This window comes from Puma concolor, chromosome C1 (genome assembly GCF_028749965.1).
Source record: "Puma concolor isolate L17-30 chromosome C1, mPumCon1.1.hap2, whole genome shotgun sequence".
Classification (NCBI taxonomy): Eukaryota; Metazoa; Chordata; class Mammalia; order Carnivora; family Felidae; genus Puma; species Puma concolor.
Window position 1 is genome coordinate 208,336,806 of NC_141674.1, and position 13,650 is coordinate 208,350,455.

The window sequence follows — 13,650 nt, forward strand, 5'->3', positions numbered from 1 at the left end:
TGAAGGTGACTCTAAAGATCTATCTCAGCCAACACTCTTGTGTTAATGCCCTTTAAACTTGAAACTGAACACCACTCTGAAGGGAACTCCTGCAGTAGTCCATTGAATCTTTGGGGCAGATTTAATGCTGAAAAATTGTTTCTCATACTAAGTTTGCTCATTCATTTAACAAATACTTATTGTGTGCGTATGTTTGCCCAGGATTACATCAGGGTCCTGTGTGTAGAGGGGAAAATAAAGGGCCTTCTTCCTTGAAGGAAATTCAAAAGGAGGTGAAGTTCTGGTATTTTTCACCCTTTTGGCCTTGAACTGTCCTATGGGCCATAAACACAGCTTCTCAAGGAGCTAAAGATCATTGTTATATGCCTATAGATTCATTTCTTCCCCTAGATAAGTACTCATTGTTGGTTTTCTTGCATGCTTCTTTTTGAGAATTCTTATATGAGATGATTTCAAGTCTTTTTGCCATCCTATAGTTCTTCCTTGAACATCTTATTTTCTCTCTGCTCCTTTTGAAGTGTTATGTTCAGTATTAAATGTGATCCACTAGGCAATGGTTAGTTTTATTGATGGACTCCCTAAAAGAACTTTGAAAATCTATGTAGTCCTTTGAACATTTTTAGGTAGACATCTAAAACTTTTCATCATAAGTATAAATAGTCGCAGTGGATGTATATTCCAGTATACTGGAGGCATCAATTTTAAAAACAAAAGTGTTACATCATTCCTTTTAGTGTATCCAAAGGAATATAAACATCAAGGTGATTTAATACTCACCATTATCCATTCTGAAAATACAAACATACATTTGTATTTTCTTGGTGATTTAGACTTACCTTTATTTCTTCTTCAAGTCATAATTTTATTTCATTTCTCCCACAGAACTTTATCCGGACGTAATATACTTTTTTACTTAATTCCATACATTAATGACATTATTCTCTTCAGTAATAAAATCAATTTAATTTTTTTATATTCTTGTGACGGTACAATGTATGTGTTGAAAATTTTTACAAGCATACAATATAATAATATCAATGTACAATTTTTCAAAGCATGAACACATTACACATTTTGATAAATGTTTAACAGAAAAAAAGAAGTAAATATTTATTGTTAGTGCTTTTTCAATAAGTTAGATGAGGAAGGTATTTGAATGAATCACCTTTGACTGAGTGATTTGTATGCCTGTTCATTGCTTTTCTTTCCTTTTTCTTTCTCTATAGTGTTTTAAAACTTTGAGCAACACACCAAGACTGTGGGTGAGTGAGAGCTATGTCTTCCTTTTGTATCATGGTAAAATGATGTTGGGGGCAGTAGGGGAGAATCTTGACCATAGTCACCTTCTCAGGGAGATTAGGTTTAGAAAAGAATAAATATGGATGGTGATGATTTGGAAATGCAATCCCCTCAGAATCTTGATGTGCTTATTCCCTTTAGAGTCTGCATATTCTTGGGGGTAATTATATTCCAGTCTGAGGCCCATTACTCCAGAGTGTCAGAAAGCAGTGGGATAGGACTGTTATTTTTCTCCCTTTGGAAACAATGCTTTTATTGATACAGCTGAAGACTACATCAGATTTTGGGGGGCCAAATCATACTCTAGATTTATACAAAGTCCACAATTATCTTTTTTTTTTTTTAATTTTTTTTCAACGTTTTTTTATTTATTTTTGGGACAGAGAGAGACAGAGCATGAACGGGCGAGGGGCAGAGAGAGAGGGAGACACAGAATCGGAAACAGGCTCCAGGCTCTGAGCCATCAGCCCAGAGCCCGACGCGGGGCTCGAAATCCCGGACCGCGAGATCGTGACCTGGCTGAAGTCGGACGCTTAACCGACTGCGCCACCCAGGTGCCCCCACAATTATCTTTAAATTAACATTTAAATCTTTTCCGGCTGTGCTTTTGCTGAATTATGTCCTTCCCCTACCATGTGCTTGTACAAGAGCTTAAATTTATCTCAAATTTATCTCCATCAGATTTCATCCTCTTAGATCCAGGCTTTCCTTAAGCCTATTAAATATTTTTGGATTATGATTCTATGTTCAACCCACCGAGAGAATATTTGAAGAGCATGATATTTATTCCTAGGAACTAAAAAAATGCACCATCCCTCCAGGATTGGACAGTCTTTAATTTCAATAATAAAGATATATTTTGAGTACACTGGTGCTTCAGCACACATTCATTTTTGACATAGTTTATCATAAAAGAATTACAAGAGCATTGGACTCGTAAGGAATACTGAATTCTTATTTTAGGTCTTCCACCGTTCATTCATTCGTCACCAGACATGACTGCCTTCTGTTGGCTGGGCCCTGTGTTAATCACTGTGGAATTGTGAGTCTACCTTTGCATAGCAAGTGTCAAAGACAAACCTTTAGACAAACCATGGTAATAGTACAGAGTAGTAAGTATTGTGAAAAATGTGCATACAAGGTGGTACCCAGTACGACATCAAATTCAATGAGAGGGATCAAGGAAGGCTTCTTAGAATAGTAATCTAGGTAGGAATCTACAAGGATAAAAAGGAGCAAAATATGCAAAAAATAGAGGTATGCAATGGGTGGAACGAAGGGTATTTTAGGAAGAATGAGCGGTCCATATGAAGGTATGGAAGTATGGAAAGTGTCGATTTTAAATTGTTAAATCTATGGAACAGAAAAGGAAAAATCTGGCTGAAATCAAGTGAGACTTCTTACAAGAAAATCTGGGAGAAATAATTTATTCATTTTGTTGGCAGAGGATAACAATAATCAGACATGACAGTTTCTTGAATTATGTGAAAATGAAAATGCTCATGAGTAAAACGTGTTCCTGGTAAAGAAGCAGCTGAAACGTGTTTTATGAGCCCAGCACTTCCAACGTTGGCTATTTAAGGAATTTTGCCATTGAGTACACACATGTTACTTCTTCCTGGATGCCTTGCCCCTCATCTCTATCTAGAGAAATTCTGATTTTTCAAGTGTCAGGTAACAAGACCACAGCACACCTACTCTCAGAATCTTCTTGACACTTTAAACCCAATACCCCATGAATATACCTGCATATCACATTATAGTACATGGAGTAAGAATTTGTTTCTTCGGAGGAATCATGAGTTCCTTGAGAGCAGGGACCATGTCTTAGTCAATTTTGTATTCCCATCACCTGGAATAGTACCTTCCACTTTTGGTGCTCAAGCAATGGTTTTTTGATTGAATGAAGCAGGGCTATCTTAGAGATTGTAAATGGATATACATGATAAGATAGGCTCATATTAAGTACCGTTACTACCACTGGGAAAAAACACGCACTGAACACATTGAACCTAGTGACTCTGAGAAAGCACTAGTAGCTACTAATTGATAAGACAGCCTAGTCACTACAAATGTACCACAGCAATATGAACTACCTCCATGTTGGTTAGGCCAGGTTCTCTAGAAAACCTCCTATTTGGGGCGCCTGGGTGGCGCAGTCGGTTAAGCGTCCGACTTCAGCCAGGTCACGATCTCGCGGTCCGTGAGTTCGAGCCCCGCATCAGGCTCTGGGCTGATGGCTCAGAGCCTGGAGCCTGTTTCCGATTCTGTGTCTCCCTCTCTCTCTGCTCCTCCCCCGTTCATGCTCTGTCTCTCTCTGTCCCAAAAATAAATAAACGTTGAAAAAAAAAAATTTAAAAAAAAAAAAAAAAAGAAAACCTCCTATTTGGAGACTAAGTCTCCAAAAAAAAATGCTGATATGAGACTTTCTTCCTTTAGTCACCAGGACATCTCCTAACCTCCATGATGACTGCAGACTTCATATTATCAGGTGTATGATACAACTTTGTTATAGTGAATACCTGGAATATACATGGAAATGTCATGATTGAATTATAAGGGCATAATTGGTTATGGCGGTGTAAGAGAAGGGGCTTGGATTTCTCAGCTCATGCAACTGTAATCACTCTTGGTAAGAGCCAAGTCTATACTCAATTACCCCAAAAAGTAAGGAGAAATCGAGTCCTCAATCAGGCAGCAGCCTGGAGTCATAGAACTTATGGTGAAGATTTTGACATTGAGATTGCCTTTGCTATATTCACAGGCTTCTGGGATGGTACCTAGTAGTCCCCACTCCTCCTCATTATTCTATGAGTTTGCTGCCTGAAGTGGTAAAAATGAGAATGCTGTCTTTCCTTGAATTCTGGGGTGACAGTAGTGGCTTTAGAGGTTGTTCTTTTTTTATTCTCTTATCTGGTAGCTATTTATTCTGTGTAAGGGCTCACTTAGAGGGCAAAAGTTTACTCTTCATTTTACCTTTAGAACTTGGAAACTGGTTTCGAACCATATTAGAACAGGTGTATTCTGTGTTATAGTATTCAAACCATTTATTCCACTGGATCCTTATAAGAACCCCATAATATAAGCAACAATGTGGGGAAGAAAAATTTTAAGGTGCGTTTCCAACTCAAAATTCTTTTTCTGCAAGAATGGCACATCTAGCCCAAAGGAAAAGTCATATCTGTAACAGAATACTAAAATGAGACTCTTTGGTCTTAGAGTTTTAGCTGTGGACCCAAAGCTGAGAAAAAATGGTAACGAGCTAATCTTACATTCTAAAATGGAGTACTGGATCGTGAATGCAGCACTTTTGTCAAGGGAGCCACCTAAAACTAGCTCTACAACCAACAGCCCATTACCTAGCCCCAGGTTGTATAAAAGCAAAAGAAAAAGATTTATTTCAGAGGTAGATTGATGGTGGAACATCTTTGAAGAGAGCTCTTATTGAAGCTCTGTGTGGTTTTTCTCTCCTCCCCATGGAAGGGTGCATTTGTCAAAACACTTGGAAAAATGTGTTCCTAAGGGTGGATGCAGGGATAGGTGTTTGATCTCATCTGTACACACCTGAGTAGGAGAGGCTGTCTGGAACTGCTCTGACGACAGGGCATGTGGAAAGGGATCCAGCGGGTGTTAGTTAGGCTACCTAACCCCCTTTCTCCTGCTTTCACATCTTCCTCCTACTGGGGTCAAACCCAGTTGGAAGCCAGTGCAACAAGGAAATAGGGATGCAGCCCATAAGGGTCAACTGCTGGAGACCTAGAGGGGAAAAAGAAGTGATCTTAAGAGAATGAATCTTAAGAGAGGGACAAATGAAGAGAAACAATTCTGACTGAAATACAAGCAGATGGGACATGGTCAGCGGTGTTCATGGCTGTGTATGGGAGACGGTTAAGCAATTTTACCACTGAGGGTGAATCTGTTTCCTACAGTGAGTGTGTGTGTGTGTGTATATATATATATATACACACACACACACACACACACACACGCATATACATATATATACATATAATACATATATGAATATGTATGTGTGTGTGTGTGTATATATACATATATATATTTATTTATTTTAAATGCTGGAGATTCCAAACAAATAGGAGCCAGAAGGTGTCTTCTATACACAGTACTCACAGTATGAGCTGGCACTGAGAATTCAGAAAAGCTAAAACTCTGCCTTAGTTATGCAGATGGTTAAATCCAGAGCCAATCAACTCCTGAGGTTCTAACCTGAATCAAACCCAGGGGAGTCCAGTTTTCTTCTGGCTGATGGCCTAATTTTTGCACATGAATGGGACCCATGGGCTCACACAGAGGTAGTTCTCAAGCATCTGGTTATCTTTGGAACAGATCTCTACCACTTACTCCATCCCTGGAGTCAGCCAGTCTTTACCGATCTGAAATCCGAAAGGTTACCCAGGATGAAAATAAGATCATCTAGAACATTTCCTCGTTTGACTGAATTCTTGCTCGCTATACCTAGGCACATACAAAGCTGAGTGGGAAATTATAAATTAAAATTTTACTTGCCTACAATTCTGTTTTAGAACTATTGGGATTAAAGAACTAAATTTGACGGCTTTATCATTGAAAGCCTATCGCAAAACTTCTTTGGTCAAAAGTTTTTATACAAACCCATGTAAACTTCTAGATTTCTGAAACAGACCTTACCGTTCTCTTTCAACAACCAAAGGAATTTACCATAAATATTTATGAGATCCCAATAGGCATGCAGGAAAAATGTTTTATCAGAAACAAAAGATTTCCATTAGCCCCAAGAAAGAGCAGAGGCTTCTTTTAGACACCAACATTTCTTTTTTTTTTAATGTTTTTTTATTTTTGAGAAAGAGAGAGAGACACACAGAGTGCAAGTGGGAGAGGGGCAGAGACAGAGGGAGACACAGAATCTGAAATAGGCTCCAGGCTCCGAGCTGTCAGCACAGAGCCCGATGTGGGGCTCCAACCCATGGACCGGAAGATCATGACCTGAGCCGAAGTCGGACGCCTAACAGACTGAGCCACCAAGGTGCCCCAACATTTCCTTTAAATAAACTTGGGTTTTCAAGTATAATTTTCTAGTCACACTGAGAGTTTTTGGCCAAAAAAAAGAATGCTAATTTCCATGGATATTTCTTCCATCTTGTTTTACAGAGCACGGATTGTCTCAGAGCTATTATGCCCACTGGTTAAATTGGGGAATTAAACCATTTTTCTTATCCAGCATCCTAAAGGCATTCCTTTGGCCAAAAATGCACAGCCAATGTTCCATGGTGAGTTAACATCTAAGTTATGCTTTCTCTCTCTCTCTTTTTTTTTTTTTTGAGAGAGAGAGAGAGAGAGAGAGAGAGAGAGAGAGACGGGGAAAGAGAGAGAAGTGAGGCTTACCTGAAGTGAAGCTCATGTTTTTACCCAAAGCAGGGCTCATGCTCACCTAAAGAGGGGCTTATGCTCAGCTGAATTCACAAACCATGAGATCATGACCTGAACTGAAGTCAGATACTTAACAACTGAGTCACCCAGGTGCCCCTAAGTTATGCTTTATCAATTTGTCTTGCTGTATGCTTTCCTCCTGTGAGCATGGAAAATATTTTCCAGATTCATCGGTAACTTCTCCAGACAACATGGTTCTTGTCCTGACAGAGCAGATTAAAGATCCCAGTGCTATGAAAGGGGAAAATAGTATCTTTGTTTAAGTTTGTAAAGGTTTTATTTCATTAATCTGCTTCTTCAAGAAAATATTTTTAAAAATACCAGCATACACTAGCTTGAAAGTCTATACTAAATGTTATTGTTCAATTTTAACCTTGGATGCATTTTCCAAAACTAAAAATTTAATTTTCTACACCCGCAAATATGATAAAAGTAGACAAATTAAACTATCCCTTATATAAACTCTCATCCATCCCTTGTAAATATAATAGGCTAGGAATGTATACACATCTGGTCCCCAGCCTACTGGTTTCCGATATGCCTTTAGATACCTGAATCCCAATGACAGGGGAGCATTAACTGTTGTTTCTGAACACTTTTTTAAGTTTATTTATTTATGGAGAGAGAGAGAGAGAATATGCCAAGCAGGCTCCCCACTCAGCACAGAGCCCAATGTAGGGCTCAAACTCATAAACCAGGAGATCATGACCTCATCTGAAATCAAGAGTCGGAATGCTTAACCAACTGAGCCACGCAGGTACCCGTTTCTGAACACTTTTAAGCAAATCTCAGAGATTTTAAGAAAATATTCATCTCTTTAAAAAAAAGAATGAAAGCATTATTCATACTCATAGCCAATCAGCTGAGCTTAGTGTAATTTTTGCTGAGAGTAATTAAGCTCCAGGTAAGAATATTTTTTGTAAATAGAGCTCTAGGCACAAACTGAATTCAGTTTCTGGATGTGAGAACGACTATACAAATTCTGTGGTTAACTTAGAGATAAAATTATCTCGCCCGTCTCCAGAGCAAGCTCCATGAGATGCTGGAGTAAGCAGGTATCCACTTTATCCAGGTGAGGGATCTTTGCTGTTCAAGATCTTTGCTGATCTTGAACAGCAAACCAGCTACTGTGTCTTCACTCTCTCCTTCACACCCTAGTGGAGTTTTTCTCATTGACCTCCTTCCTTTGGGCTAAAACCTTAGCTTCTGGAAGACTGACTTATGTTCAATGTAGATATATCCCAAGAGCATGGCATGTTAAGCCATTAGTTCCTTGTTGCATAGTTAACCCAGAGCAGTAGAATAGCTTGAACAGCACCCAACAGGGTCCGGAGAAAATAGGACAGCTCATTTGTAGGTTTGGTGTAAGGAATGAGAGAGAGGAGTAAGGAAGAGAAGAAGTTGAAATGTGAGAATAAGTTCCTTATGGGAAGATAGACCTTGATGGAGAGCTCCTAAGAAGCTAACAAGCCAAACTGAGTAACAAAACCACATATAGAACATCATGTAAAAACTATGCTTCATTAAGGTTTTTGCCTGCCTTCTGTCTTGTTATCCTTCCTGTAATTTCTTTGTTCTAGGGAAATTTCTCTCCATAATTTCAGCAAAGAAGCTGTTCTTATCAGTCAGTCTGGGGAAATTCATAACTGATTATCTCCTTGGTGCATGGCATAGAATTTGTTTATTATACTAATTGCAGTTTTAAACATTCGTACTTGTGGATGACTTTTTATCATTTAACAGATTTAAATCACCACTCCTATTATTTATTTCCCACAAGTGTTTAATAACCTTTTTTTATTTTTTTTTAATTTTTTTATTTTTTTTATTTTTTATTTTTTATTTTTTCAGTATATGAAGTTTATTGTCAAATTGGTTTCCATACAACACCCAGTGCTCATCCCAAAAGGTGCCCTCCTCGATATCCATCACCCACCCCCCCCTCCCTCCCACCCCCCATCAACCCTCAGTTTGTTCTGTTTTTAAGAGTCTCTTATGCTTTGGCTCTCTTGCACTCTAACCTCTTTTTTTTTTTTTTTTTCCTTCCCCTCCCCCATAAAGGAATATCTAAAGCTTCCTTGACTATAGTTTAAAATATGATACAAATAGACCTATCACTTGGGGTGTCTGGGTGGCTCAATCAGTTAAACATTGACTCTTTTTTTAAAAAAATATAATTTCGGGGCGCCTGGGTGGCGCAGTCGGTTAAGCGTCCGACTTCAGCCAGGTCACGATCTCGCGGTCTGTGAGTTTGAGCCCCGCGTCAGGCTCTGGGCTGATGGCTCAGAGCCTGGAGCCTGTTTCCCTCCGATTCTGTGTCTCCCTCTCTCTCTGACCCTCCCCCGTTCATGCTCTGTCTCTCTCTGTCCCAAAAATAAATAAAGGTTGAAAAAAAAAATTAAAAAAAAAAAATATAATTTAATGTCAAATTGGCTTCCATACAACACCCAGTGCTCATCCCAACAAGTGCCCTCCTCAAGGCCCATCACCCACTTTCCTCCTCCCCCATCCGCCCCAACCACCCTTAGTTTGTTCTCTGTATTTAAGAATCTCTTATGGTTTGCCTCCCTCCCTCTCTGTTTGTAACTTTTTTTCCCCCTTCCCTTCCTCCATGGTCTTCTGCTAAGTTTCTCAAGATCCACATATGAGTGAAAACATATGGTATCTGTTTTTCTCTGACTGACTTATTTCACTTAGCATAATACTCTCCAGTCCCGTTCACATTCCTGCAAATGGCAGGATTTCATAGCCACACTGAGATACCACCTCACACCGGTCAGAGTGGCTAAAATGAACAAGTCAGGAGACTATAGATGCTGGAGAGGATGTGGAGAAACGGGAACCCTCTTGCACTGTTGGTGGGAATGCAAACTGGTGCAGCCGCTCTGGAAAACAGTGCGGAGGTTCCTCAAAAAATTAAAAATAGGGGCGCCTGGGTGGCTCAGTCGGTTAAGCGTCCGACTTCAGCTCAGGTCACGATCTCGCGGTCTGCGAGTTCGAGCCCCGCCTCGGGCTCTGGGCTGATGGCTCAGAGCCTGGAGCCTGCTTCTGATTCTGTGTCTCCCTCTCTCTCTGCCCCTCCCCCGTTCATGCTCTGTCTCTCTCTGTCTCAAAAATAAATAAACATTAAAAAAAATTAAAAATAGATCTACCCTATGACCCAGCAATAGCACTGCTAGGAATTTCCCCAAGGGATACAGGAGTGCTGATGCGTAGGGGCACATGTACCCCAATGTTTATAGCGGCGTTTTAAACATCGACCCTTGGTATCAGTTCAGGTCATGCTCCCATGGTTCGTGAGTTGGAGCCCCACATAGTACTCTGTGCTGGCAGTGTGGAGCCTGCTTGGGATTCCCTCTCTCTTCCCCCGCTCTCTGCCTCTCCCCTGCATGCACTCAATCTCCCTGTCAAATCAATAAACTTAAAAAAACACACAAATAGAATTAAATCACTTGACATTTTGAAGATGGGAAATGCATATTTCTGAATCCGTACATCCAAACCTGGATGTACAACTCATCTGGGTAACTCTAGGCTAAGGCCTGAATGAATGCCTCCTTGGGATATCAGCTTCCTGTGCAAAGGGTTTGGATGGATGGCAATAACACTGGTAGTAGTAATAAGCATTTAATGACCCCTAAATCCAAACAGTTGGTAACTAGCTGAGATCAGTTAATCAACCTCTAGAATTCAAACTTAACTGATTTACTGCTTCCTTGGTGATCTCAATGGCCTCACTCCCCCCCCCCCCCCAGTGCTCTCACTTCTAAGATAAACTGACAGAAAACCACAATAGAAAACATATATGTCCTTTCATTTTTCTAGTAGAAGTCTATTGGTAGCACAGGAAGATTTAGATCTGTAATTGATGGCCCTTCAGTCCATCAGAATGGATGTTTCAACTTCTTTTCTTTTTAATTATTAAAAAAAATTTTTTTTTTGATGTTTGTTTATTTTTGAAGGAGAGACAGAGTGTGATGGGGGAGGGGCAGAGAGAGAAGGAGACACAGAATCCGAAGCAGGCTCCAGGCTCTGAGCTGTCAGCACAGAGCCCGACGCGGGGCTCCAACCTGCAAACCATGAGATAATGACCTGAGCCGAAATCGGAGGCCCAACCGAGGTGCCCCGGATGTTTCAATTTCTTAGGGTCCTGATAGAAATCTGTCTTTTAAAAAGACCGTATTTGCATAAAAATCTTTTTCTTTCAGTCAGACTCTTAATTAATAGCTTTGGGATAATACATTCTTTCTCTAACATCTCTAGTTTTCTGTCAGGCCATTAAAGTTTTCCCCAAATACCATAACCCTTGATGGATAGTGATGGTGGTTATTTCTTGCTCTTCAGGATAGAGTTTGGCAATGACAAAAGAAAATGACAGGATGTAAAATTAAATTGTAAAGGCAATGTAGTAAGGAGTAATCTGCAGAATAGTCAACTGTTCTGGACTGGAAAAAAAAAATCACAGATGGCTTTGCTGAATTAGGCTTGATGTTTCTGTGTGAATAGTTAGACTTTCCTTCTTTAGGATGATGGACCACTCTCATGACTGGTATTTCAGTCTGTTCGTCCACCACCTTATGGCACTGAATCCTGCTCAGGACCAGAACAGTTGGTTGTTGCCTAAGGAAAAAAATTCAGGGCCATTGGGAATGCTCCAATCTCTCAAATTTTAAAATCTAAAATTTCTTTAGCAAGAAACAAAGAATTTCAACTTGTCACCTAGAGTAAACAGATACAAATGCCTCTGGGAGGAATTACCTGAATTATTTAGAAAGTCCTTTCAAATTAGCTTAAATAAAAAGAGCATTCAGTTCAAGTGACCAGTCCAAGAATTCAGGCCAGAAGTTTGAAGTTGTCATTAGGACTTTTTCATTTTCACACAAATGTTGGGCTTTCCTTTGTGGTGGCAGGAGATTTGTCAACGATGTTAGGCTTACATTCTATCCATTCTGTAACCCCAGTGGAATAAAGACTTCCCCACCATGCTGTTCTTTCTTAAAAAGACACAAGGTTGAGTTTTATTGGCTTTTATTGATTTCATTTGACTCATCCGCCCATCTCTACAGCAATTATTGTGCCCAAGTCGGTGAAACATTTTGATGAACATGGTCTGAGTCATTTGAAGTCAAGAGATGGAGAAACTTGGAATTGAGAGTAGGAGGGAAATAATCCCCAAGGAAAATTAGGTGACTTTACCAAAAGAATGGGTGACAAGTGCAAGGCATACAAAACCAGTGGATGTCTGCTACATGACCTTGTGGCCTAAAAGATTGCTCCTTCATCTTCCACAACCTAGTGGATCAACTGAAAAATTTTTTTTTTCTCAGCTGACTGATCAGCATTTAAAATAAAAAATTCCCTGCCTTGGAGCACCTGGGTGGCTCAGTCGGTTGACTGTCCAACTCCTGATTTCGGCTCAGGCCATGATCTCACGGTTCGTAGGCTTGGGCCCCATGTCAGGCTCTAAGCTGGCAGCACAGAGTCTGCTTGGGATTTTCCGTCTCCCTCTCTCTCTCTGCCTTCCCCCCACTCTCTCTCTCAAAATAAATAGGTAAACTGAAAAAAAAATTCCTGCCTCATCATTTCTTCAGGGTCCCAGGAAAACAACATGTTATCAATCATCCCTTGAGAGAAATACAACATCTTAATGACAATTTTAGTGTATTGTTTCACCGTGGTCGGTAATTTTTAACCCCTGTGTTATTTGTCACTTTTCTCTATCAGCTTTCCTGAGGCCAATAGAGTCAAATGACAACCTAAAAGGGCAACTGCTTATTAATTTTACGACTGGCAGTAAACAGATGGCAAAAGCGAGCTTAAGACAAAGCAATTTGTTTGAGGAGCCAGGTTGTCATTTGTTCCTCACATCTTGTGGGGTCAGACAGATCTTTTTGACTCCTGGGTCTCCATGAGGTTCACAACCTGAGGAGGTGAGTGGGACGTAGCTCAAGCAAACCAGAACTCCCGAGAGGATGAGTTATTGCAGACCACAGGTGTGCACGGTGCGAAGACAGGATGTAATGGATCCATGCACCATTGCCAGTTACTTACAGTGACATCACATTACTTCTTTTTTCTTTTCTCTCTAAAATATGCCATAGAATATGGAGTTAAACAAACACACCCTAAACATTATTCGTTACGGCAGTGCACAATGGCTAGACATAAAGGACAGCCCTTTCCAAAATCCCACCCCCAACGCTTGGGATAGCACATTGCACACAGTAAGAACTTAATAAGTGCTCTCTATGTTGAATGAGTGAATATTACTCGAGGTCTGAGAGCTTGTCCTTGGGATGCCCTCCTACATGATGGCCTCTCTTCTTAGTATGGATGCTCAGTCAGAATATACCACCGTAGTCCTACTAGTTGGTGAAGGTCTGTGCCCATTCTGATTGGGCTGGAGTCTTTTCCGTGTTCCATATATGTTATTATAAAGTATTTCATAAGTCAGTCCTGCCTCTTCTTCACCAGGCACTCAAAAGAAGCCTATTAAAAAAAAATCTGTTTTCCTGATTTACTGTTTTCCTGTTTCCTGTTGTACTGATTCTCTCATAAGCCTCTTTCCTACCAAAACTTGTATCTTGTGTCCCATTACGAATCTAAGGGGTTTCTGATTCATGCTAAGATGTCCAAATGGCTCCTTGTAACACTTTACCAAGGATACAAACATTGGGGTTTTGATGCTGGAATCCAAAGACTTAGTCACTAACGATCGGTGATCATGTCAGGCCCAATAATACCAGGAGACAATAAATCTTTGGTTTCAAAGGTTTCCTCTAACCCTTCCAATAAACCCTGTCAGCAAAATTCTACTTTTCCGGGACACTAAACCAGCTGAAGTTCATAAGACCTGAGGTCTAATACTTTCTTTCAGGAGTATATTCTTTAAATGTAGGAAATTTAAAATTTATAGAACTT